Source organism: Oncorhynchus kisutch, linkage group LG7 (assembly GCF_002021735.2).
Source record: "Oncorhynchus kisutch isolate 150728-3 linkage group LG7, Okis_V2, whole genome shotgun sequence".
NCBI lineage: Eukaryota > Metazoa > Chordata > Actinopteri > Salmoniformes > Salmonidae > Oncorhynchus > Oncorhynchus kisutch.
The window spans coordinates 15,124,122-15,150,489 of record NC_034180.2 but is presented as its reverse complement, the minus strand read 5'-3'; the positions used below and the strand labels follow the sequence as shown (position 1 = coordinate 15,150,489).

General features: G+C 41.5%; 1 protein-coding gene across 1 annotated transcript in view; it reads left to right on the top strand.

Moving 5' to 3' along the window:
* The window catches only part of LOC109882860 (EMILIN-1), a 69,751-nt gene that overhangs the window by 22,024 nt on the left and 21,359 nt on the right, over positions 1-26,368 (top strand). The window lies entirely within an intron of this gene.

The window sequence follows — 26,368 nt, the reverse complement described above, 5'->3', positions numbered from 1 at the left end:
TCGTAAATGGGTGTTCCAAATGGACAATGACCCCAAGCATACTTCCAAAGTTGTGACAAAATGGCTTAAGGACAACAAAGTCAAGGTATTGGTATTGGAGTGGCCATCACAAAGCCCTGACCTCAATCCTATAAAAAAAAATGTTTTGCAGAACTGAAAAGGCCTGTGCAAGCAACGAGGCCTACCAGCCTGACTCAGTTACACCAGCTCTGTCAGGAGGAATGGGCCAAAATTCACCCAACTTATTGTGAGATGCTTGAGGAATGCTTCCCGAAACGTTTGACCTAAGTTAAACAACTTAGGTCAATACTAATTGAATACTAATTGAGTGTATGTAAACTTCTGACCCCCTGGGAATGTGATGAAATAAATAAAAGCTGAAATAAATCATTCCCCCTACTATTATTCTGACATTTCACATTCTTACTATAAAGTTTTGATCCTAACTGACCTAAAACGGGGGATTTTTACCAGGATTAAATGTCAAGAATTGTGAAAAACTGAGTTTAAATGTAATTGGCTAAGGTGTATGTAAACTTCCGACTTCCGGCATCTGAACCCAAACGCCATTTAAATATGTCCAAATGGCATAAGAAATGTCCAAATGGCATATGTAAGTACTGAATGTACCAAATCAGAATGTTATGTCAACTTGCCATATATGATCATAGGAAGTTAGCTTCTGAACCCAAAAGTCAGTGAACTATGTCCAAATGGCATAGGAAATATCCAAATGGCATATATACTGACCAAATGATATATGTTAAGCCCTGAATCAACCTAGAAGGTATATTTGTCATGTTTGGTCATAGGAAGCAAGAATTTCTCATTGATGTTCATTCAGCATGTCCATTTCACAATAGGAAGTCCTTATGGATAGAAACTCAGCAAAAAAAGTAACGTCCTTATTTCAGTACCCTGTATTTCAAAGATAATTTGTATAAATCCAAATGACTTCACAGATCTTCATTGTAAAGGGTTTAAACACTGGCCATGCTTGTTCAATGAACCATAAACAATTATTGAACCTGCCCCTGTGGAACGGTCATTAAGACACTAACAGCTTACAGACGGTAGGCAATTAAGGTTACAGTTATGAAAACTTGGGACACTAAAGAGGCCTTTCTACTGACTTCTGAAAAACACCAAAAGAAAACAAAGATGCCCAGGGTTCCTGCTCATTTGCGTGAATGTGCCTTAGGCATGCTGCAAGGAGGCATGCGGACTGCAGATGTGTCCAGGGCAATAAAATGCAATGTCCGTACGGTGAGACGCCTAAGACAGCGCTGCAGGGAGACAGGACGGACAACTGATTGTGGCAGAACACATGTAACAACACCTACACAGGATCGGTACATCCGAACATTACACCTGCAGGACACGTGCAGGATGGCAACAACAACTGCCCGAGTTACACCAGGAACGCACAATCCCTCTATCAGTGCTCAGACTGTCCGCAATAGGCTGAGAGAGGCTGGACTGAGGGCTTGTAGGCCTGTTGTAAGGCAGGTCCTCACCAGACATCAACGGCAACAACGTCGCCTATGGGCACAAACTCACCAGCGCTGGACCAGACAGGAATGGCAAAAAGTGCTCTTCACTGATGAGTCGCAGTTTTGTCTCACCAGGAGTAATGGTCAGACTTGCGTTTATCATCGAAGGAATGACCATACACCGAGGCCTGTACTCTGGAGCGGGATTGATTTGAAAGTGGAGGGTCCGTCATGGTCTGGGGCGGTGTGTCACAGCATCACCGGACTGAGCTTCTTGTCATTACAGGCAATCTCAATGTTGTGCGTTACCGGGAAGACATCCTCCTCCCTCATGTGCTACCCTTCCTGCAAGTTCATCCTGACATGAACCTCCAGCATGACAATGCCACCGGCCATATTGCTCGTTCTGTGCTTGATTTTCTGCAGGACAGGAATGTCAGTGTTCTGCCATGGCAAGGAAAGAGACCGGATCTCAATCCCATTGAGCACGTCTGGGACCTGTTGGATCGGAGGGTGAGGGCTAGGGCCATTCTCCCCAGAAACATTTGGGAATTTGCAGGTGCCTTGGTGGAAGAGTGGGGTAATATCTCACAAAACTTGAAAAAAAACAGTTACATTTGAGATGATATTCTGATATTATGTGTAGGCCTAGCTGAGGCGACCCAGAATCCCTCGTTTCAGATCAATAGGTCATTCAGAGCCCGAGCAGCGACCTTAATTTGTGATGAAAATTCACTTATTTCAGGGGTTGCTATGGGTTCCCTGGACAAGCTATCTGCCAGAAACATGTAGGGTCAGTCTCTATGGGCCGAGGTGGTTTCAATGCACCTAGGCTTGTGATTCTGGGACTTTTCTAAATGTTGTCATTTTTGAGACATAAAAAATTATTTGAAGTTATTGCAAGTGGACGAGGCTGTTTCTCGGCCTGAGAACCTTCTAGAGCCACATACCTCACCATGCATTACTGACTTAAGCTCTAGAACAGGTTTATAAAGTTTCAGAGCTCTGACGGTTATTTGATGGCTTAAACGCAGGTAACTATTGCAGGCTCTGTGTTTCTGTAAGCCCCACACTGTGTCACTCCACATTAATAGTGTGTGAGAGAACAGAAAATCACATAAATCACGTAGAGCTCTGAAACCCGCCTTAATGGATTTGCCTTAACACGCTGCAACTGGATCTATAAAAAAAACATTTGTTTAACCATCATCAAATGGATGTTGTACGATTTCTCGTAAATTACGATAAATAAATGGCTGGTTCTATTTTTCCTTACACCTTAGGTTTATGTACTTTGACATGAAGCAGTCAAATTAGCGCTGTATTACCGTTTTCGACCTTTAATCCCACGAAATGGGCATTAACTCAAAGAGCGTTGAGGCCTCAATGCCATCTTGTTTCTGGGCTAAAAGTACATTTGGTCAAACCTGTGCTCACCAAGTTCCATCTTCGAAGTCTTTTCTGTTTACGAGAAATGGCCATGTCCAGTTGGTGACGTTTTGTCCATTTGCAATAAGGAGCCAGTCACCATCTGGTGAAATTTTCTGATACAGCAGAAAAATATCCCAAAATGTAACATTATATAATGCGGAAACCAGATGTCAGAGAGACTTTATTTGATGACTTCCCGGAAGACCGGGCCCTGGGGAATTAACTGATGCCATCGGCCTATTTTAATAACACCCACGGACTTCTAGTAAGGGACCGTACATTTACAATATGTAATCCTCATCAACCATACGGGAAATGCCACACGCGTCCCTTATGTAGATAGGGTAAAACTGAAAATGATCTGGTATTGGCAGAGGTTTGACAGTCTCTTGCTTTAGAAAATATCTCTATTAACAAATGTACCACACGTTGATGTCACCATGGAAAGCCAAAACTCCCGCCCATGCGAACTTGCTGATTAGAAGGTCCTGTGTAGACTGTATTTCCAATCAGCAACTATCACGGCATAACACTGATCAAAAACGTTCCAATTTTTATAGTGTTAGATTCATTAGCTGTTGTAAAATATTATATAAACCACAGGAAAAACAGGGCTTCCTATAAACTTCTCTGGGCGGTGACCCACCTAAAATTGTATCCTATTTTCTTTTAGCTCTTCAAATAAAAACACATGTTTCTAGCCACAAACCCATGACCCAGTAGGAATTGTCTCGCTAGTATGACCTGACTCGGTATGTGAAGCCCTGGTTTGGGCTCAAGAGTCTGTGGGTTGGATGTGACCAAAGATCGGAGGATTTGTGTTCCAAGTGCAAGTAAGACACTTTGGTCCTGTTTTTCATTCACCTTCTTCCCTTCTTTCTTCCTCCCCCTTTCACCTCCTCTCCTTCATATGTAGTGTTTGTCCTCTGCCGATCTCTTCTCCTGACGGAGGTCCTGGTTTGAAAGGACACAGATCCCACAGATGAAGAATGTGACAGGCCCACTGACCCCCCCTGCCCTTTTCTCCCTCTATCTGTCTGTCTGTCTCTTTATCTATATTTTTCCATCCCTGTTCCCTCTCTCACCATTGGATCTGCTTTCCCATGCATCTCTCTCTCTCTCTTTCTCTCTCTCTCTCTCTAGCCCTGACATGGGTTTGGGGATAACTGATAAGGATGACAACAACATGGAGTCTTATCTACAGATCAGCATGTGAAATCAATTTGGATGAACACATCCCAGCGTATCCAAGTATTGTTGTGCTGATAGGAGAATGGAGACCTGTGGCCGGCTGGTAATGGTATTTATCCATGTCCTGAGGGTTCAGATCCCTCTGTGTGTCCCGCTTGGCTCTCTATTTATTTAGCACTTTTCTATATACATTGCCTTGCAAAATTATTCATCCCCTTTGGCATTTTTCCTATTTTGTTGCATTACAACCTGTAATTTGAATGGATTTTTAGTTCATGTAATGGACATATACAAAATAGTCCAAATTGGTGAAGTGAAATGAAAAAAAGAACTTGAATGAAAACGGAAAAGTGGTGCGTGCATATGTATTCACCCCCATTGCTATGAAGTCCCTAAATAAGATCTGGTTTCACCAATTACCTTCAGAAGTCACATAATTAGTTAAATAAAGTCCACCTGTGTGCAATCTAAGTGTCACATGATCTGTCAAATGATCTCAGTAGAAATACACCTGTTCTGAAAGACCCCAGAGTCTGCAACACCACTAAGCAAATCAAATCAAATTTTATTGGTCACATACACGTGGTTAGCAGATGTTAATGCGTATGTAGCGAAATGCTTGAACTTCTAGTTCCGACCTTGCAGTTATATCTAACACGTAATCTAACAATTTCACAACAACTACCTTATACACACAAGTGTAAAGGAATGAATAAAAATATGTTCATATAAATATATGGATGAACGATGGCCGTGCGGCATAGGCAAGAGGCAGTCGATGGTATTGAGTACAGTATATACATATGTGATGAGTAATGTAGGGTATGTAAACATTATATAAAGTGGCATTGATTAAAGTGACTAGTGATACATTTATTACATCCAATTTTTAATTATTAAAGTGGCTAGAGATTTGAGTCAGTATGTTGGCAGCCGCCACTCAATGTTAGTGATGGCTGTTTAACAGTCTGATGGCCTTGAGATAGAAGCTGTTTTCTCGGTCCCAGCTTTGATGCACCTGTACTGACCTCGCCTTCTGGTAGATAGTGGGGTGAACAGGCAGTGGCTCGGGTGGTTGTTGTCCTTAACATCTGCTAACCATGTGTATGTGACCAATAAAATTTGATTTGATGATTTGATTTGATATGCGTCGCAAAAGTTAGAGTAGCAATGATCCAGAATGCTGCTAGCCCAGGTCGCGCATTTGATATGCTGATAAAATTTGGGGAGCCTTGTTTTCAGATTAGCTTGTCCAATTAAGTTATTTCAGGGCCTTCGCCGTGTCTGCTTGGGGGCTGTGATTATAATCGAAGAGAATTCTCTTTGTAGATAATGCGGTCAGCATTTGTTTGTACGGAATTCTAGGTCAGGTGAACAAAAGGACTTGAGTTCCTGTATGTTGCTATGATCACACCATGACTCGCAAGGAATACACCCCGCCCTTCTTCTTGTTTCAGTCTTCCAGAGAATTGAGACTGGGACCGAGGTTCATCGTCCAGCAGGACAATGACATTGACAATGACCAAGCTTATAGAGACATGTCCTAAGAGACTTGCAGCTGTAATTGCTGCAATAGCAGGTATTGACTTTGGGGGGGGTGAATAGTTATGCACGCTCAAGTTTTCAGTTTTTTTGTCTTATTTCTTGTTTGCCTCACAGTAAAACATATTTTGCATCTTTAAAGTGGTAGGCATGTTGTGTAAATTAAATGATACAAACCCCCCAAATCGATTTTAATTCCAAGTTGTAAGGCAACAAAATAGGAAAAATGGGGGGTGAATACTTTCGCAAGCCATTGTATATATTTTTGATAGCACTTGTCCAAAAGGGACAAAGCCACGTGGTGAAGGGTTCATTATGTTATGGATCTTTGTCTTCAATACTAACAGTTGTGTTATCCAGGTGATGGTTGTTGTTGTGGAACCAGAGAGTCCTGAGACTTCATCACAAATTTAAGCACTAAAATTAAGAAAGGACCGTCTTCTCTGTCTTTCCGTCTTTTATTGCCCTCCAGTATATCTCTATGCATTCATAATACACCGGCTGGGATTTCACGTAAAGACTATACACTCATAAACTATAATAGATTGGGCTTTCATGCAAAGAAGACTATGCTATACACAATCGCAATGCTTTCATGAAAATCATGTGATGGTGACAATGGAGTTTTTTTATCTTGCATTAGGGTTTTCTCACAGTGACATAGGACATTAAACAGGGATTTCAGCAAACTATCTAAGGCTCAGATGATACCCTATTCTCCAGTGTGTAGTGCACAACTTTTAAGGAAGCAAACTGTATGACTATATCTAAGGCTCTGGCAGTGTGTCAATAATACCAAATTCCCCCTTTAGTGCACTATATTTAATGCACTTTGTGGAGAATAGGGCGAATGTGTCAGGGTTACCGGAACAAATTGAAAGATGGTCTGGCTGGCTAACTGCAGTGTAATCAGGGAGGAGGTAATGGCACAGTACGGCTAGTTTGTGGTCTCCCCTCCCTCCCTGACTTAATTCTACCCTTCTCCTCCCTTCTCCTCAAAGCACCACTCCTGAAGAAGGAACTGTGAACGAGCCAGCTGTAATGTGTGTGTGTGTGTGTGTGTGTGTGTGTGTGTGTGTGTGTGTGTGTGTGTGTGTGTGTGTGTGTGTGTGTGTGTGTGTGTGTGTGTGTGTGTGTGTGTGTGTGTGTGTGTGTGTGTGTGTACGTGAACGTACATGCCTGCATGTGCATGTGTGTCATAGACAAGTTGGCCAGACATTTCACAACTTCAATTGGAAGTAAGATTACCTGTGCACCTTCCTATTCCACCAATATCTCTATTGTGCATGCCTCTACCTAGAAGCGCTAAGTATAGGTCTTCTGTGTAAAGCAGACTTTACTGTACTTTTCATTACACACACTGTCCAGTGTGTGTGTGTGTGTGTGTGTGTGTGTGTGTGTGTGTGTGTGTGTGTGTGTGTGTGTGTGTGTGTGTGTGTGTGTGTGTGTGTGTGTGTGTGTGTTTGCGTGCTTGCGTGCGTGCGTGCGTGCGTGCTTTGGTCTGTTTGCTGTAAGTACAGCTGTAGGCCAGTGGCTCCAGAGGACTATCCATGAGGATCATCTTCAAATCAGCTCTTGTAATTACAGAGTTATTCTCATTCCATATGTAACGCTGTGATTATTACCGTGTGTTTCACTGTTGCATCTGTACTGAAGAAAGCAGAAATAAGCCATTGAGATTAGCGGCTCCTCTGAAGCATTGCCATTTCATTAGTAGCTACATGTGGGGGAACACTTCCTGTTTCTTACATCACAGAGAGGTCAAGCTCTGCGGCAACGACCTGCTTGGTCGAGCGGTGGGTTGGGTTCAAGGCGAGGGAAAGGTGACTGGTGAGGAGCATAAAAAGGAGGAGGGAAAAGGGTATGGAAAAGTGATTAAAAGAGTGGGAGTATGGATGGTCAGATGTGTGTGTGTGTTTTTATGTGTGTGTAAGCATGTGTGAGGGATTTTTGCTCACTGACATCATCCAGAAGCCCAAGAGACATTTTCTCGAAACACAAGCTCCCCTTGGCAGCCTCAGCACCGTGATGTCAACAGCACAGCGAACGTTTGTAAATGAGGGTCCAAACTAAAGGTTTTCATAACAATTGGAAATCAATCAACAATCGGAAATCGGTATTTTTGGGCGCCGATTTCAGATATTTTTTTTTATATATATATTTTTAATACCTTTATTTAACTAGGCAAGTCAGTTAAGAGGCAAGTCATTCTTATTTTCAATGACGGCCTAGGAACGATGGGTTAACTGCCTTGTTCAGGGGCAGAACGGGGGATCAGCTCAGGGGGGATCCCTCAGCAGGGGATCCAATCTTGCAGATAACTAGTCCAACGCTCTAACCATTGAACTCCACGAGGAGCCTGCCTGTTACGCGAATGCAGTGGAAGCCAAGGTAAATTGCTCACTAGCATTAAACTTATCTTATAAAAAACAATCAATCACAATCACTAGTTATAACTACTAATCCAGTTTAGCAGGCAATATTAACCAGGTGAAGTTGTGTCATTTCTCTTGCGTTCATTGCACGCAGAGTCAGGGTATATGCAACAGTTTGGGCTGCCTGGCTCATTGCGAACTAATTTGCCAGAATTGTATGTAATTATGACATAACATTGAAGGTTGTGCAATGTAACAAGAATATTTAGACTTAGGGATGCCATATCGAACGGTCCCGTATTTCACTGAAATAATAAACGTTTTGTTTTCGAAATGATCTTTCCGGATTCGACCATATTAATGCCCAAAGGCTCGTAATTCTGTGTTATTATGTTATAATTAAGTCTGATTTGATCGAGCAGTCTGGCCCGTAATCATTCATTCAAACAGCACTTTCATGCGTTTTGCCAGCAGCTCTTCGCAAGCACAGGGCTGTTTATGACTTCAAAGCCTATTAGCCTAATGGCTGGTGTAACCAATGTGAAATGTCTAGCTAGTTAGCTGGGTGTGCGCTAATACCGTTTCAAACGTCACTCGCTTTTAGATTTGGAGTAGTTATTCCCCTTGCGCTGCAAGGGCCGCGTTGCTTCGAGTGTGGCTGTTGTCGATGTGTTCCTGGTATGAGCCCAGATAGGAGCGAGGAGAGGGACGGAAGCTATACTGTTACACTGGCAATACTATAGTGCCTATAAGAACATCCAATAGTCAAAGGTATATGAAATATAAATGGTATAGAGAGAAATAGTCCTATGAATACTATATTAACTACAACCTAAAACCTCTTACCTTGGAATATTGAAGTCTCATGTTAAAAGGAACCACCAACTTTCATATGTTCTCATGTTCTGAGCAAGGAACTTAAACGTTAGCTTTTTTACATGGCATACATTTTTACATGGCACACATTTTTACATGGCACATACATGGCACATATTACTTTCTTCTCCAACACTTTGTTTTTGCATTATTTAAACCAAATTGAACATGTTTCATTATTTATTTGAGGCTAAATTGATTTTATTGATGTATTATCTTAAGTTAAAATAAGTGTTCATTCAGTATTGTTGTAATTGTCATTATTACAAAAATATATATATATAAAAAATTGCCCGATTAATCGGTATCGGCTTTTTGGGTCCTCCAATAATCGGTATCGGTATCGACCGTTGAAAAATCATAATCGGTCGACCTCTAGTCCAAACGCTTTCCCATGGTAGAAAGGCAGAGTGTGAGTGTGCGCACACTGGTCTGTACTCATGCTAATGGCACACTGCCTCTGGTGGTCTATGACGTCAGGTTACTCTCAGCATTAATCAAACTCCCAAACACAGAGAGAAACACCATAGCTTTCTACTGATAAGGAGGGAGGGAGGGACTTGCAAAGTTTGTAACAAGTAAAACACAAGGACTATTGCTGCTACGAAAGCATTATGAATTGTTGCTACGAAAGCACATTTTAGAATTGATTGGGAGAATAACTGTGTTAGCAAAAGTTATGGAAAGGTATTTGACACCTTGGTTCAGCATTTCTCAATATTCCAAGTGTAATGTAATGTTTGTCAGTACTATCCCATCTCCTGCAGGAGTTTAGTAGCCCAGTTCCCAACATTAATGTGGAATACAATGCCTTTCTGTGTATTCTAGATCAAGAAGCTATAGCAGCAACATCAATGCCAAAGGTTGCAGCTGCTCTGTTATTAAAACTAAATCTAGATATGTCACACATTTCTGTACCTAACAATGCATTCTTCAGAGAGTGTTTATGACCATGTAATTGTTGTTGGATGAGTTCTGGCTGGGTTCCTAAACTTCTCCAGTATAGGTTCCCTAGAACCATTTGACCATGTGCATTAGTTAATATGGACATGCTGTTGGCTGTTCTCTGTGTGTAGAGAACGTGATCATAGAACATAGCAGTTTCCTGCATGGTCAACTTTAGGGCTGTTTGATTGAACACACAACCACACTGACATACTTCCAGGGTATGTGTGAACATACACATGTGTGCGCACACTCACACAGTACAAACATCACAAGCATGTGGAAGGATGTATACATTGACACACACACACACACACACACACACACACACACACACACACACACACACACACACACAATTATTCAGTTCTATTATATTCAGTTCATTTCATAAGTAGATACTGTACCAAGCTGATATATTATAAACTGAGAGAAATTGGAGACGTTGGAAAACCACAAAACCATGACACTTTTGGGACGTGCAATGAAGTGGATGGTGTCAGAGGTCACGGAGAGACATGCTGATTGAGCAATTGGATGAGGGAAAAAGCAGCGAATCCGGTGCTGCTTTGAGATCCCTGTAATGTACAGCTCCTTGTATGAATAATGACATGTACTGTACTATTGACAGTCATTTGCAGTGTTTTATATGAGCCCACTGTGGTTAATGGGGGGTAATTGGGAGGTAATTGTAGGCCAGTGAGCTGCATGCCAGGGATATATTGTCAGATTGATAATGGGGAATGATGAGTGTTCAGTGTTGTCAGTGTCTGGGGAGACAGAGGTAAAACTGTGTCTCCACATCAGCTGCATTGAAGCAGGGTGACTGGCAGGAGAGGGAAGAATGGGATGTGTGTGTGGTGGGGTCTAAAGTTGTGTGTATTTGTGGACAATGGCATGACTGTGCGTTGTGTCAGGGTGGGTTGCTGTGTGGGTGTATAGGCATATGTGAGAGTTAATGGGTGTGGTGTGTTTGTGCATGTGTTGTGCCATTCCACACAGAACAGGCTGTGCCTATTCACTTTCTGCATGTCTATGCTGCAGGTGCTGATTGCATTTGATGTATTGATTAATATAGTGTCACACACTCCATAATCTTTCACTTGTACGTTCCACCCCCACACTTTAACAAGGCAAGTCAGTTAAGAACAAATTATTATTTACAATGACGGCCTACCCTGTCCAAACCCTAACCCGGATGACACTGGACCAATTGTGCGCCGCCCAATGGGATTCCCACAGACGGTTGTGATACAGCCTGGAATCAAACCAGGGTCTACAGTGATGCCTCTAGCACTAAGATGCAGTGCCTTAGACCGCTGCGCCACTCAGGAGCCCACATTTAATGCTTCTGTTATTCTGGGGTTATTTTTGACTCTCTGAGAAGTAGCTTGTTCTATGGCAGCTATCCATCCTTTGGGAGGTTTAAACTGTGTGTGTAACCTTTTCCCTGGCACACTCTCTCTTGGATTAACTTGTCTCCCAACAGCCACTCTGCCAGCCTATGACATTCTAACATGAGAAGCTGTTTGTTGTTTGTCCACCTCTATTTGTTCCTCTCTCTTTGACTATGTCTCCTCCTTTCACACAAACACTCACTCTTTTTACATTATCTCTCTCTCTCTCTCTCTCTCTCTCTCTCTCTCTCTCTCTTGTCGCTCGCTCTCTGTCAGGAAGTTCTGAAGGGCCTTTTCCAAACATACACCATCATGGCTGCCTGATGATGTTTTTCTGGACAGCTCTAGTGAAAGATGTGGTGGAAAAAGAGAAGGGGGTGAACGGTGACCTGACAGAGATTTGGCCCTAAAAGAGCCAATTTTATGGAGAGCAACACCTTTGCAGTTCTACTACAGGATATCTTTCAAAAAAGCCTCCTTAGAAAGGATTAGCTACACATACTGACACATACTGACCAGCTCATGTTATAGACAGAAGCGCGCTACATGGCAGACCAATCCAAACTCATCTCTTTGCATTTCCAGCCCAACCATTATCTCAGCCAATCATGGCTAGCAGGAAGGTTCCTGACTTTTTCTTTGGCTAAACCAACTAGGCTTGTAATTTAAACAATTTTATTAAGTTACGTTTATTATGAAGGCACATGAAAGTTCACATGTTACAGAGCGATTTCCTCCCCAAAATGCATTATGATAACTAAAAAAGTTTACGTTGAAATGGCTCTCCTGTGAAGTAGTGACACGTGACATACACCTAGTTTCCTGAAATGAGTCACAAAAGAATGCAGAGGAGAAACAGAAAATAGTTCTCAGTTTAACTCTCTAAGATTAAACTCTCTAGGATTCATGTGGACTCTCTAACATGTTCTCACATTCTAGAAAGAAACATAAAAAGTATTATATTGTGTGTAGTTGCATATTAACTGTAACAGAGTAAATATTAGATATTCACTGTAAATAAAGAACTTATTGCCTGCCTGTTGATACACAAGTGTTGCATCCTGCATATTTGCATATGGTAGCTGTAATGTATAATATAGATTACATTTACACTGTAAATAAATAACTAATTGAGCTATTTAAGTCTCCTGGAGCTACTTTCCTATAAAAAATTTAAACCAGTAATTCCTCTTGCATATTTGAATAGAGAGAAGAGAAGAGTTTAGATCTACATGGTAAATAAAGAACAAATCCACTGGTCCTATACATTTCTACAAACAACAAGACAAGAAAATATACAATACAAGCTCCCGTACGGCCACACAAGCTTCCGTTAGGTCTATAGAAATAATTAGAATTTGTTATCTGTAATGGTTATGATAAATAGGCATTGTTGCGCACTGTTGGCATATAGATAAATGCACACATATTTTTTTTCAGGGCTTGGCCTTGTGTTTTTTTTACATGCGAGTACTCGAACAGTAACATTTTTGGAAATGCCTATCCTTACACGACTACATACTGTCTCTCACATATTGGTGTCTGTCTAACTGTAAGCGGCCTGTGTGTAGCTGGTGTGGAAGTGTCAGGCGCAGGACAGCAGATATGAGTAATGAACGTACTTTACTCAAGAATTCAAAATATATACAACACAATAAACTAGCCCACAGTAACAGACCGTATACATACAAACAATCACTCACAAAAGCACAAAAAAGGACGCTTGCAAGTAGAATAGCAGGTAGAATTGCAATAGCAGCGAAGTAGCAGCACGTCTATCTCTTCCGTGTTTATACCAGAAGTGATATCGGAAAATATGTGATGTAGACACAGGGGTGGGACATCCGTTGCAAAACTCACCCAATACTGCCCCTCAAGTCAATCAATCAATCAAATGTATTTATAAAGCCCTTCTTACATCAGCTGATGTCACAAAGTGCTGTACAGAAACCCAGAAACCCCAAACAGCAAGCAATGCAGGTATAGAAACCGGAACCTAAGATGAAACCTAGAGAGGAACCAGACTCTGAGGGGTGGCCAGTCCTATTCTGTCTGTGCCGGGTGGAGATTATAATAGATCATGGCCAAGATGTTAAAATGTTCATAGATGATCAGCAGGGTCAAATAATAATCACAGTGGTTGTAGTGGGTGCAACAGGTCAGCACCTCAGGAGTAAATGTCAGTTGGCTTTTCATAGCCGATCATTCAGAGTATCTCTACCACTCATGCTGTCTCTAGAGAGTTGAAAACAGCAGGTCTGGGACAGGTAGCATGTCCAGTGTACAGGTCAGGGTTCCATAGCCGCAGGCAGAACAGTTGAAACTGGGGCAGCAGCACAACCAGGTGGACATGGGGCATGGTCCTGGGGCTCAGGTCCTCTGGGAGAGAGAAAGAAAGAAAGAAAGATAGAGAAAAAGAGAGAGAGAATTAGAGAGAGCATACTTAGACACCGAATAAGACAGGAGAAATACTCCAGATATGACAGACTGACCCTAGCCCCCCGACACAAACTATTGCATCATAAATACTAGAGGCTGAGACAGGAGGGGTCGGGAGGAATGAGTCTTCCCAAGTAATGTTAAAATAGGGGCGGAAGGGTAGCCTAGTGGTTAGAGCTTTGGACTAGTAACCGAAAGGTTGCATGTTCAAATCCCTGAGCTGACAAGGTACAAATCTGTCATTCTGTCCCTGAACAGGCAGTTAACCCACTGTTCCTAGGCCATCATTGAAAATAAGAATTTGTTCTTAACGGAGTTGCAGAGTAAAAAATAAAAACTTTGCATTTCCAAGTACAAAAAAACTGTCAAATGCCAGGGTGTATTACAAGGAGCCACCCCTTTTGTGACAAAAAACGACATTGCAACACTGCGCTATGCTCTGTACCTTACATCTCCGTAATGTGTGAGTTTACCTAAATGTATCCCTAACCTTAATTGTAATTGTAACCCTAAACCTGTAAGGGATTTCTTCCATTGACGGAGAGGCGGACCAAAGCGCAGCGTGGTTATTTTGATTCATGTTTTAATAAATCACAAACCCAAAACAGCCCTCTCTGGTGCAAAACACAGAGACAGGAACAATCACCCACAAACACACAGTGAAACCCAGGCTACCTAAGTATGATTCTCAATCAGAGACAACTAATGACACCTGCCTCTGATTGAGAACCATACTAGCCTGAAACATAGAAATACCCAAATCATAGAAAAACAAACATAGACTGCCCACCCCAACTCATGCCCTCACCATACTAAATAATGACAAAACAAAGGAAATAAAGGTCAGAACGTGACAAAACCTATGCCTAAAATAGCTTTTTTTCTTTTGGGAACTGGCAAAATGTCCCCACTTGTCAAAATGTTCCTTGTTTTACTATGAGTACTTCTGTTCCCTACAAGGATAGTAAAACCTAACACACACACACACTAACCCTAAACCTAACCCCTAAGCCTAAAATAGCATTTTTTTATTGTGGGAACTGGCAAAATGTCCCCATTTGTCAAAATCTTCCTTGTTTTACTATGAGTACTTCTATACCCTACAAAGATAGTAAAACCAAACGCACACACATACAAACAAACACACTACTCCCCATTGGGCCCAGGAGGGTGGGCCGTGTGGTTATACTATATGTTCAGACTGCACTTAGATTGATGAGGTCCTGGTCCCCTGGGAGGCTGAGACTGCATGGTGGTGAATGTTGGTGACGTAAACCAATAGGGTCTGGGTGAGGTGCCTGTTTACAATGTCTGCTGGATTAACTGATTGGGGTGGAGGCCCCTCACATCATCATTATCATCATCATCTTAGGGCGACAGCAACATGGGTTTTCTCCCATCTCTTGGCATTATGTATGGTAGAATGCCAAGGGAGGGGGATGCAGGCAGTTACTGGGAGTGGTCATGGTGGAAGCGGATGGAGACCTCTTGTGTCATGTATTGGACAGAGAGAGACTGTTTTGAGGGTGCCAAAACAGTAAACATGTAGCCAAACCCTTTATGATTAATGAGAAACATCCTCTCAGTTAATTGGGGTGTACTCTTGGACCATCTAAGTTTGCTGTGTTTGTGTGTGTGTGCGTTGTAGGAACGTGACATGGCTTTGTCATGGGACTCCCTTGCATGGTCTGCAGCTGTGGGACAGAGGAAATAGGTCAAAGGTCGTTGCTGATGTAAGGACACCGCCCTGGCCTTGAGGCTGTAAGCGGGGGCACAGGGGCACAGTGCCTCTGTGGAAGTGATTCTGGGTCATAAAGATAGGAAATGTGGGAGGTTTGAAAACAGACCTGGACCATATAACATGTCTGGCTGCGAATGCAGACCACACATACTGTAGCAGACCACACAGCTCTAAGCCTGGCCCGAAAACCAACCTTTAGGCTTAGACTAGAAGATTAGTAGTTAGTCAGTGGTGTAAAAAAAAAAAATTGTCATGCTTGAGTAAAAGTAAAGATACCTAAATAGAAAATGACTTAAGTAAAAGTGAAAGTCACCAAGTAAAATACTACTTGAGTAAAAGTCTAACAGTATTTGGTTTAAAGTACACTTAATTATCAAAAGTAAAAAATGTAAATAATTTCTAATTCCTTATATTAAGCAAACCAGATGGCACATTTCAGTTTTTTATTTTATTATCGATAGCCAGGGGGACACTCCAACACTCAGACATAATTTAGGCAATGGTGCACGAATTGGACCATTTTCCTGTCCTGCTAAGCATTCAAAATCTAACAAGGACTTTTATAATATAAATAATAAAGTACAGGTACCACAAAAAAACTACTTAAGTAGTACATTAAAGTATTTTTACTTCAGTACTTTACACTACTGTAGTTAGTTGATCAACCTAGACTCAGGGGTTGACGTAACATAATAAAGGAAAATCCGCGACACTGAAATTAATAAGATATGTTACATTTGGTACGGTATGTATTAATTTATGGATATCCATCTATTTCGTATGTGTCACACTCGTCGTAATGATTAGACCAAGGTGCAGCGCACGTAGAGTTCCATATATTTTAATAAATCGAAACTCACCAAACAAAAACAATATAGCACAACTGAAACATGTCGCTACTGGTGTGCACACAGGCAACTATCTGTAGACAAGATCCCACAAACACAATGGGGAAAATGGGGAAAATGGCTACCTAAATATGATCCCCAATCAGAACCATATCAGGCCACCATAGAAATACAATTCACCTAAATGACTCACCCTAGACACTATCACGCCCCAACCAACATAGAGAATAAACAGCTTTCTGTGGTCAGGGCATGACAGCATGATATGTTACGAACTACAATTTGACACCTTATAGAACAGGGTTATCCAACTGGTGTCCCGCGGCTCGAATTTGGCTGGTTTAATTTGGCCCCCAATTCTTCAGAGCAAAAACATGTTTAATAATTTTTTTTAAAGGACATAAAAGACTAAAAACACCAGGAAATCAGCTACAAGTGATTTTGTTTAAGAAATGGTTCCAAGTATTCCCACCCATAATAGAGAGAAATTTGATCGTATACAAATGTAAGGTTTAATATTATTATGTTTTAGTCAAACATACTGTATCTGTTTGGGCTTATTGAGGTCAATTTGTCATCTACAAATTATTTGTAATTATGTTCTGCCATCCGCTCCCCAAAAAATCGGCCTGTGGCTGATTCTATTTGATGATACCTGTTGAGTCTATGCCCTGACGAGTTAAGGCAGTTCTGGGCGAAAGTGGGGGTGCAACTCAATATTAGGAAGGTGTTCCTAGTGTTTGGTATATGTAACATGTTTCCTATGGGAGCTAACAACATCTTAGACATTTCGAATGTTCACTTTTTGTTTGAGGGCAAACACTGGTTTTGAAGTTCGCAGGCAGGGTTACTTCACCACATAACCATGACCGACTCATGTCTGCTACATATACTCAGCGCCTCTTCAACCTCAGGAGGCTGAAGAAATTCGGCTTGTCACCAAAAGCACTCACAAACTTCTACAGATGCACAATCGAGAGCATCCTGGCGGGCTGTATCACCGCCTGGTATGGCAACTGCACCGCCCTCAACCGTAAGGCTCTCCAGAGGGTAGTGAGGTCTGCACAACGCATCACCGGGGGCAAACTACCTGCCCTCCAGGACACCTACACCACCCGATGCTACAGGAAGGCCATAAAGATCATCAAGGACATCAACCACCCGAGCCACTGCCTGTTCACCCCGCTGTCATCCAGAAGGCGAGGTCAGTACAGGTGCATCAAAGCTGGGACCGAGAGACTGAAAAACAGCTTCTATCTCAAGGCCATCAGACTGTTAAACAGCCACCACTAACATTGAGTGGCTACTGCCAACACACTGTCAATGCCACTGACTCTACTCCAGCCACTTTAATCATGGGAATTGATGGGAAATGATGTAAATATATCACTAGCCACTTTAAACAATGCTACCTTATATAATGTTACTTACCCTACATTATTCATCTCATATGCATACGTAGATACTGTACTCTATATCATCGACTGCATCCTTATGTAATACATGTATCACTAGCCACTTTAACTATGCCACTTGGTTTACATACTCATCTCATATGTATATACTGTACTCGATATCATCTACTGTATCTTGCCTATGCTGCTCTGTACCATCACTCATTCATATATCCTTATGTACATATTCTTTATCCCCTTACACTGCGTATAAGACAGTAGTTTTTTTTTGGAATTGTTAGTTAGATTACTTGTTCATTATTACTGCATTGTCGGAACTAGAAGCACAAGCATTTCGCTACACTCGCATTAACATCTGCTAACCATGTGTATGTGACAAATCAATTTGATTTGATTTGATTTGATTTGATAGTATAAACTGGGTGAATCGAGCAGTGAATGCTGATTGGCTGACAGCTGTGGTATATCAGACCGTATACCACGTGTATGACAAAATATTTATTGCTCTAATTACGTTGGTAACCAGTTTATAATAGCAATAGGACACCTCTGGGGTTTGTGGTATATGGCTGCTTTGCATCGTGCATAAAGAACAGCCATTAACTGTGGTATATTGTCCATATGCCACACCACCTCGGCCTAATTGCATAATTATACCATGTCATTTTAGAATTCTTAATTCTGATTGGCTTTAAGGGCATTCTAGAGCATGAATTACTTCCCTATAATGCATGGTAAATCAGCATGGTAGAATTCAATGGCTACAGTTCATTCTTAAATGTCAATATGAAAACATTATTGGCATTGTTGAAATCGATTTTCATTAAAGCAAGCTAGGACTACTTTGGTTTGGTCAGCTAAACACGCAAGTGGTTACCAAGGCAAGTAAACTAGTAAACTTGCTAGCTACTTCAATGAATGTTGAACACATTTCTACCTGCAAATGAACACATTTCTTGCAACAAAACTATTAAGTTATAGCCATGGTATAAAAAGGATAATCAACTCAGGGCTCTATGCGTTCTCTGGAAAATGATGCAACTCCGTGGAAGGTTAGGTACTCTCCGCATAGCCCTTATGATTATCCCTTACAGAAATTGTAGTATTTTTTCATGTGGTTGTTGTGATACTGAGTCAGCACACTGCCAAACAGCATGCAATTTAGTGGTCTGACCCAGTTAGCAATGAGCACAAGGAGAGGCCGGTCTCCCTCCAGAGAGGTTGAGCGCTATGTGACAGCTTTTTTGCCCATTTCCTCATTCACAGGGAACCCGCAATAGGCCACTTTGTCAAGTAGCAGCCGTGCTCCTGCCGTTCACATGCCATTTTCCTCACACAGCCCAATCGCCCTTCTCCCAACCGACGACACTACAAATGCCAGTTGGTTTCAAGACGCTTTTTCATCGACAAGCCAGTGGTGTGCCTACTCCCTTTTGCCATTTCTTTTTTATATATTTATAGATAAACTCAGCAAAAAAAGAAACGTCCTCTCACTGTCAACTGCGTTTATTTTCAGCAAACTTAACATGTGTAAATATTTGTATGAACATAACAAGATTCAACAACTGAGACATAAACTGAACACGTTCCACAGACATGTGACTAACAGCAATGGAATAATGTGTCCCTGAAAAAAGGGGGGAGAATCAAAATAACAGTCAGTATCTGGTGTAGCCACCAGCTGCATTAAGTACTGCAGTGCATTCTTTCTGTGAGATGTTACCCCACTCTTCCACCAAGGCACCTGCAAGTTCCCGGACATTTCTGGGTCCCTAGCCCTCACCCAACAGGTCCCAGACGTGCTCAATGAGATTGAGATCCGGGCTCTTCGCTGGCCATGGCAGAACACTGACATTCCTGTCTTGCAGGAAATCACGCACAGAACGAGCCTGCAGGAAGGGTACCACATGAGGGAGGAGGATGTCTTCCCTGTAACGCACAGCGTTGAAATTGCCTGCCTGATTATCTGGAGTGACGACCATTTGCTTCATCTCCTTCACATAGAGTTGATCAGGCTTTTGATTGTGACCTGTGGAATGTTGTCCCACTCCTCTTCAATGGCGTACACTTCGCTCCAGAGCATCTCAAATATGCTCAATAGGTGACATGTCTGATGAGTATGCAGGCCATGGAAGAAATGGGACATTTTCAGCTTCCAGGAATTGTGTACAGATCCTTGCGACATGGGGCATGACATGAGGTGATGGCGGCGTATAAATGACACGACAATGGGCCTCAGAATCTCGTCACGGTATCTCAAATTGCTATTGATAAAATGCAATTGTGTTTTTTGTCCGTAGCTTGGAGCACTCTGTTCACAACGTTGACATCAGCAAAACGCTCGACCACATGACACCATACACATGGTCTGTGCTAGTTGGACATACTGACAAATTCTCTAAAATGACATTGACATTGGCTTATGGTAGAGAAATTAACATTTACATTCTCTGGCAACATCCTTGGTGGACATTCCTGCAGTCAACATGCCAATTGCATGCTCCCTCAAAACTTGAGACATCTGTGGCATTGTGTTGTGACAAAACTACACATTTTAGAGTGGCCTTTTATTGTCACCAGCACAAGGTGCACCTGTGTAATGGTCAAGTTGTTTATTCAGCTTCTTTACTATGCCACACCTGTCAGGTGGATGGATGGATAGATGGATTATCTTGGAAAAAGAGAAATGCTCACTTACAGGGATGTAACAAATTTTGAGAGAAATATGCTTTTTATGCTTACGGACAATTTCTGGCATATTTTATTTCAAATTATGAAACATGGGACCAACACTTTACATGTTGCGTTTATATTTTTGTTTTAGTGTATCTTTAAATACTTATAGTGTATAGTCATATAGTATGGAATAGCTACAGTGCACTAGAAGCATGGAATTATAATGAAAGTACTGTATTTCTACATAAATACTATCCGCAAAACACCAGTCTCAACGTCAACAGTGAAGAGGCGACTCCTCCAGGCAGAGTTGCAAAGAAAAAGCCATATTTCAGACTGGCCAATAAAAATAAAAGATTAAGATGGGCAAAAGAACACAGACAGTGGACAGAGGAAATCTGCCTAGAAGGCCAGCATCCTGGAGTTGTCTCTTCACTGTTGACGTTGAGACTGGTGTTTTGCGGATAGTATTTAATGAAGCTGACAGTTGAGGACTCGTGAGGCATCTGTTTCTCAAACTAGACACTCTAATGTACTTGTCCTCTTGCTCAGTTGTGCACTGGGGCCTCCCACTCCTCTTTCAATTCTGGTTAGAGCCAGTTTGCGTTGTTTTGTGAAGGGAGTAGTACACAGCATTGTACGAGATCTTCAGTTTCTTGGAAAATTCTCACATGGAATAGTCTTCATTTCTCTGAACAAGAATAGACTGACGAGGTTCAGAAGAAAGTTCTTTGTTTCTGGCCATTTTGGGCCTGAAATCGAACCCACAAATGCTGATGCTCCAGATATTCAACTAGTCTAAAAATAAATTGTATTGCTTCTTTAATCAGAACAACTGTTTTCAGCTGTGCTAACATAATTGCAAAAGGGTTTTCTAATGATCAATTAGCCTTTTAAAATTATTAACTTGGATTAGCTAATACAACATGACATTGGAACACAGGAGTGATGGTCGCTGATAATTGGCCTCTGTACTCCTATGTAGATATTCCAATTAAAAAATCAGTCACTCCCAGCTACAATAGTCATTTACAACATTAACAATTTCTAAACTGTATTTCTGATCAATGTTATGTTATTTTAATTGACAAAAAAGTTGCTTTTCTTTAAAAAACAATGACATTTCTAAGTGACCCCAAATTTTTGAACGGTAGTGTGTACGTTTTCCGACCCATATCTCTTGTCGGCGCCACAGTGTCTTAATGTAACCATGGTTGCGTTCCGACCCCAGTGCAGCTCAGTGTAAACATTTTAACGGTAGGGTCGGTATCTTCTGGCAACAGAAGTATTTACATTCAAGTTGGTAACAGCTATGTTCTTAGCTACCTTCATGATTGGGCCCAAACTTGGCACCGTTGTCCCGTTGTAGTGTCTCACTCTTTCTATTGGTGCTCCATCTATCTACACTGAGTATATCCAACATTAGGAACACCTTCCTAATATTGAGTTGCACCCACTTTTGCCCTCAGAACAGTCTCAATTCGCCGGGGCACAGACTCTACAAGGTGTCGAACGTGTTCTACAGGAATGCTGGCGTGAATACGTGAAACTGTTGAGCGTGATAAACCCAGCAGCGTTACCGTTCTTGACACAAACTGGTGCGCCTGGCACCTACCACCATACGCCGTTCAAAGGCACTTCAGTATTTTGTCTTGCCCATTCACCCTCTGAATGACACATACACAACCTATGTCTCAATTGTCGCAAGGCTTAAAAATCCTTCTTTCCCCTCCCCTTCATCTTCACCGATTGAAGTTAATTTAACATGTGACATCAATAATGGATCATAGCTTTTACCTGTATTCACATGGTCAGTCTATGTAATGGAAAGAGCAGGTGTTCTTTTTTTTCCTTTCTTATTTATTGAATATTCAAAACATACAATATACTTGCAGTGAAGCCGCTCAATAACTACATCATACCAGTCCTCCAACAGACTCCCATTCAAGGCGACACACAGAAGCATCCAGGGTCATTGCCCTGCTCAAGGGCATGTTGACCGATCTACCACCAGGCCAAAAAACGTGAACACGAACCCTCCAAGATTCTCCCACAGTTCCCCAATAGCTGTCCCTCAACCATTCGAGACCCCTCCCACAGTCGGGGGGGACTGTGGAAGAAAAATAAAATACAATCAATTCCATTCCCCACCCCCAAGAATCCCCCAATGCACCAACAACCGAGAGAACTAAAGAGAAAAAAGGAAAAGACGGAAGAAAACAGCAAACAACAATGCAAAAAAATTAAATAATTATAATAAATGTAAAACAAAGCACATCAAGGACAACTAAAATCATAACAGCAATGCCATTTGTATATGTTTGTGTGCATGTCTGGCACTATTACATGTGTGTGTTCTTTTATGTGTTTATTTGAATGAGAGTGTGTGTATATGCATGTGTACAAACACCTGCACGGCATCAGCCTCAGGCAAACCGGTATTAGTTGTAAAAACACTGCCACTTAGTGTCATTCAAATGTACTTTTTCTTATGTTATATTTGGACTTTTTTGGGGACTATCTTTGAGGGGACTATCTTTGACCATCATTCTATCACTCACACAGCAACTCCACTCCCACTTGTCTCCAATTCCACATCCCAACCCTCAGCTTCCCTCAGCCCATCCCATCTATCTCTGCTGGCCACCCACTTTGGATTTCTACGCAACACATATCTTTCAACTATGCTGTGATGTTTAACGTACATCTAATCGAATAGAATCCACAGATTGCGATTTGAAGATGAATACTTTTACTAAGAGTATTAGTAATTGACTGACCCAGTCTCTCCAGATCTCCTAACAGTACCATTTCTTGGGTCAATTTTAGATCAATGCTATGCATTTTCAGCCATTCCTGAACCTGAGACCCGAAACAGGCTACCTGAGGGCAATACCAAAAAAAATGGTCTATTGATTCTGTATCCTCACAATAAAATCTGCAGAGCTTCGATGATTTTATGCCCCAAATATTCAAAATTTTGTTGGTGGCAAGAATTCTATATAATACTTTTAGCTTAAAAGCACGAAGTCTTGAATCTTGCTTTGTTTTATATATCAACTCATACACCCTGTACCATGGAATCAGTACATCAAAAATCTCTTCCCAACTAGTTTGCAATCTATATGGCACAGTTGTCAAAGTCCTGGTCCTCAAATGAAACTGGTATGCTTTCCTATTTATGATATTTTCATTCCTCTCCAGTTTTGATCCTTTATATTGGGCAGACAGACCAGTTCCCTACCTCTTCCCGCTGATACCCGCCTCCTCCATTTTTGGGGTAATGTTGTAATCAGTTGGTTATACTCTTGGATTGATCAGACCTTTCCGTACAATTCTGATAACTCTATGAAGGACATAACTCAACCATTCCAACTTACAATATCATTTAAGAACAAAATACCCTTATCAAACATATTTTCCATAAATACAGGTATTTTATCAACCAGCACATTTGAGTTGTAATATTTGTTCTATCTTTTCAGGGGGATGAAATTTAAATTGTAGTCAGCTCTGCAATGCTTGTTTGAAAAAGAAAGATAGAGGCCATTTTTAAACAATGGATGATCTTTTCTTATTAATCTCCTTGAGAACCATTTAGGGTCCAAGTAAAACTTTTGAATAAGTGAACCTTTTAGAGAGCGGTTTAGTGCTTTTATATTTAATTATCTCAACCCAACCAGTTCATATTCATTATATAGATAGGCACGCTTTATTTTGTCTGGTTTAGCATCCCAGATAGAGCGAAAAAAAAATATTCTCATATCATTTGAAAAATGAATCATCAGGAGTAGGCAGCGCCATAAGTAAGTGAGTAAACTGAGATATGACTAAGGAGTTAATCAGGGCAATTTTCCCATAAATAGACAGGTATTTACCTCTCTATGGTTGCAGGATCTTGTCTATTTTTCTATTGAAATTCATTGCGGAGAGCTTGCGGAGAGCTTATTTATATATTTTGTGATATGAATACAGTCTACTTCACTATCAACCCATTTTATAGGTAAACTGCAAGGTAATGTAAAAGTTGTATTTTTGAAGGATCCAATACGTAATATTGTACACTTATCATAATAATGTATCTAATTAAACTGTCAATTATTAGGTGTATCACTTTTGTGTTTCATCCTCAATTATTGTAAATGCATTATGCCCACATCTGTGGCTGTATTGTGTTTTTAAATTGGCAAATCTAATAAAATTCAAATCACAACAAATGTAAGGTATTTATAGAAACAACAAAAACAGCTTGCAGCCTCTGGCTGGCTGTGGTTAGCTGGAAGGTGTCAGGCCCAATTTGAGACGAGAAAAATTCCTTGCTATTGTCTTTCAAATTAGATGGCTAGATGGCTCACCTTGGCCTGATAGCTGTCCTCTGAGTGGAGGCAAAATGCTAGAGACGCAAAAGTGGCCTGCCAAGGGTTTCTAGCAGTCCTCTAAGTAGGGGCTACCCGCCAGAGATGGAAATCACATCTTGAACTGCAAAGTCCATTCGCCCCCTGGCGGTAGGAATTTATAGCCTTGGGTGTAAGGAAGGCAGCAAACAGCAAGTGGGAGGATATTTTTTGCTATCTGGGGAGTGAGAGCATGCCGTACTGAGAAAGAGAAGCAGGGGAGAAAAAGAGAAAGAGAGGAAGGGACGGTTTTGGGAAGAGATTACATTATTGCCATGTGTTATCATTTCCAAATGAGGGTTGCAACATAGACACACCAAAGCCTTTGTCCCAGTGCCAAAAGCGCATCATGGAGGAATGTTGCTGCTCGAAGAAATCTCAATCAAGAGCCATGCCGGATGGTTAGGCTAGTTAGAACCCTCTGTGTTTGTCCCTATAAAGCTGCACACTGGCTTATCTGCTCAAACACAGGACAGATGTCAGATGTGGGGAGAAACAGGGCTTCTCACTGGCACTAGAAGTAGTAAGCTCAAGCTTGAGAATATGAGTAATACAAATGCCTGGCCTGGTTAGTTTGATATGCTAAGAAATGTATTGCATGATACTGTGTCTTTCCCATGTGTCTTAAATCCAAGCATTTGAAAAGTGATGCAATGATGATTAATCCAGAATGTAAAGCCTCAGTGGCAGACAGACCACAGCCAATAATCTGATGGAGGATCACTGTGTCAGGCCAGTGACAGTCAGACAGCTGATCATCTCCTCCCCCTTTCCTCTCCTCTCCCCCACAGTGTGGTCTGTTTGTTGATCTTGCCTGGCAGACTAAAACCAAACCTGTTTTTCCAGGAGGGAGTTAATGGTCTGAATTTGGTTTGGTGTTCTAGTGTCACACTGGTCGCAGGTTAGCATTTTTTTGTCATGAATCTAGTTCTGGAGGCAGCTCTGCAGAGCAGTCACTAGCTGGCACAGCCACGAAGTCATAAAATCTGATTTTAAACTTAAACTTAACCCTAACCTTAACCACAATGCTAACCCTAATGCCTAACCCTAACCTTAGATTAAGACCAAAAAGATTAAGACCATTTATTTCATAAATGTTAACAATATAGCTCATTTTGACTTTGCAGCTAGACTATCTAAGGGGAAATTGCTCAGTTCTGCCTCCAGGAAAAGACTCATTACAATAAATGCCAACCTGCTGTTTGGTCTATCTGTTCCACATTAAGAAATGGAATGGTTAGAAGTGGCCCAGTACCATCATTGAATGCCTGAGCATTTGTGTTTTGTTCGGAACAGTTCCTAGTTTATTCCTACTGTTCTCTGCCAGTGGTCGGTCTCGGTGCTCTGTACCATTCTTCTACAGTACAGTGGTACAGGTTTTTGTAACCAACTAGCACTAGGATATGATAAAGCATCATGATGTACAACCAATAGCAGAGCACAACTTTTTAATGCCTGCAAGTCTACTGTTCTATCCCAGTGTTTACATCCCATGCGGTGTTCTATCTATGTTAAACTCTGCCAGATTCATGTGACTGAGCGTCCAGAGTCCAGCTGCTGACAGTGTAACCACAGAGAGAGATGGTTTGCTCTGCAGGGGACCCC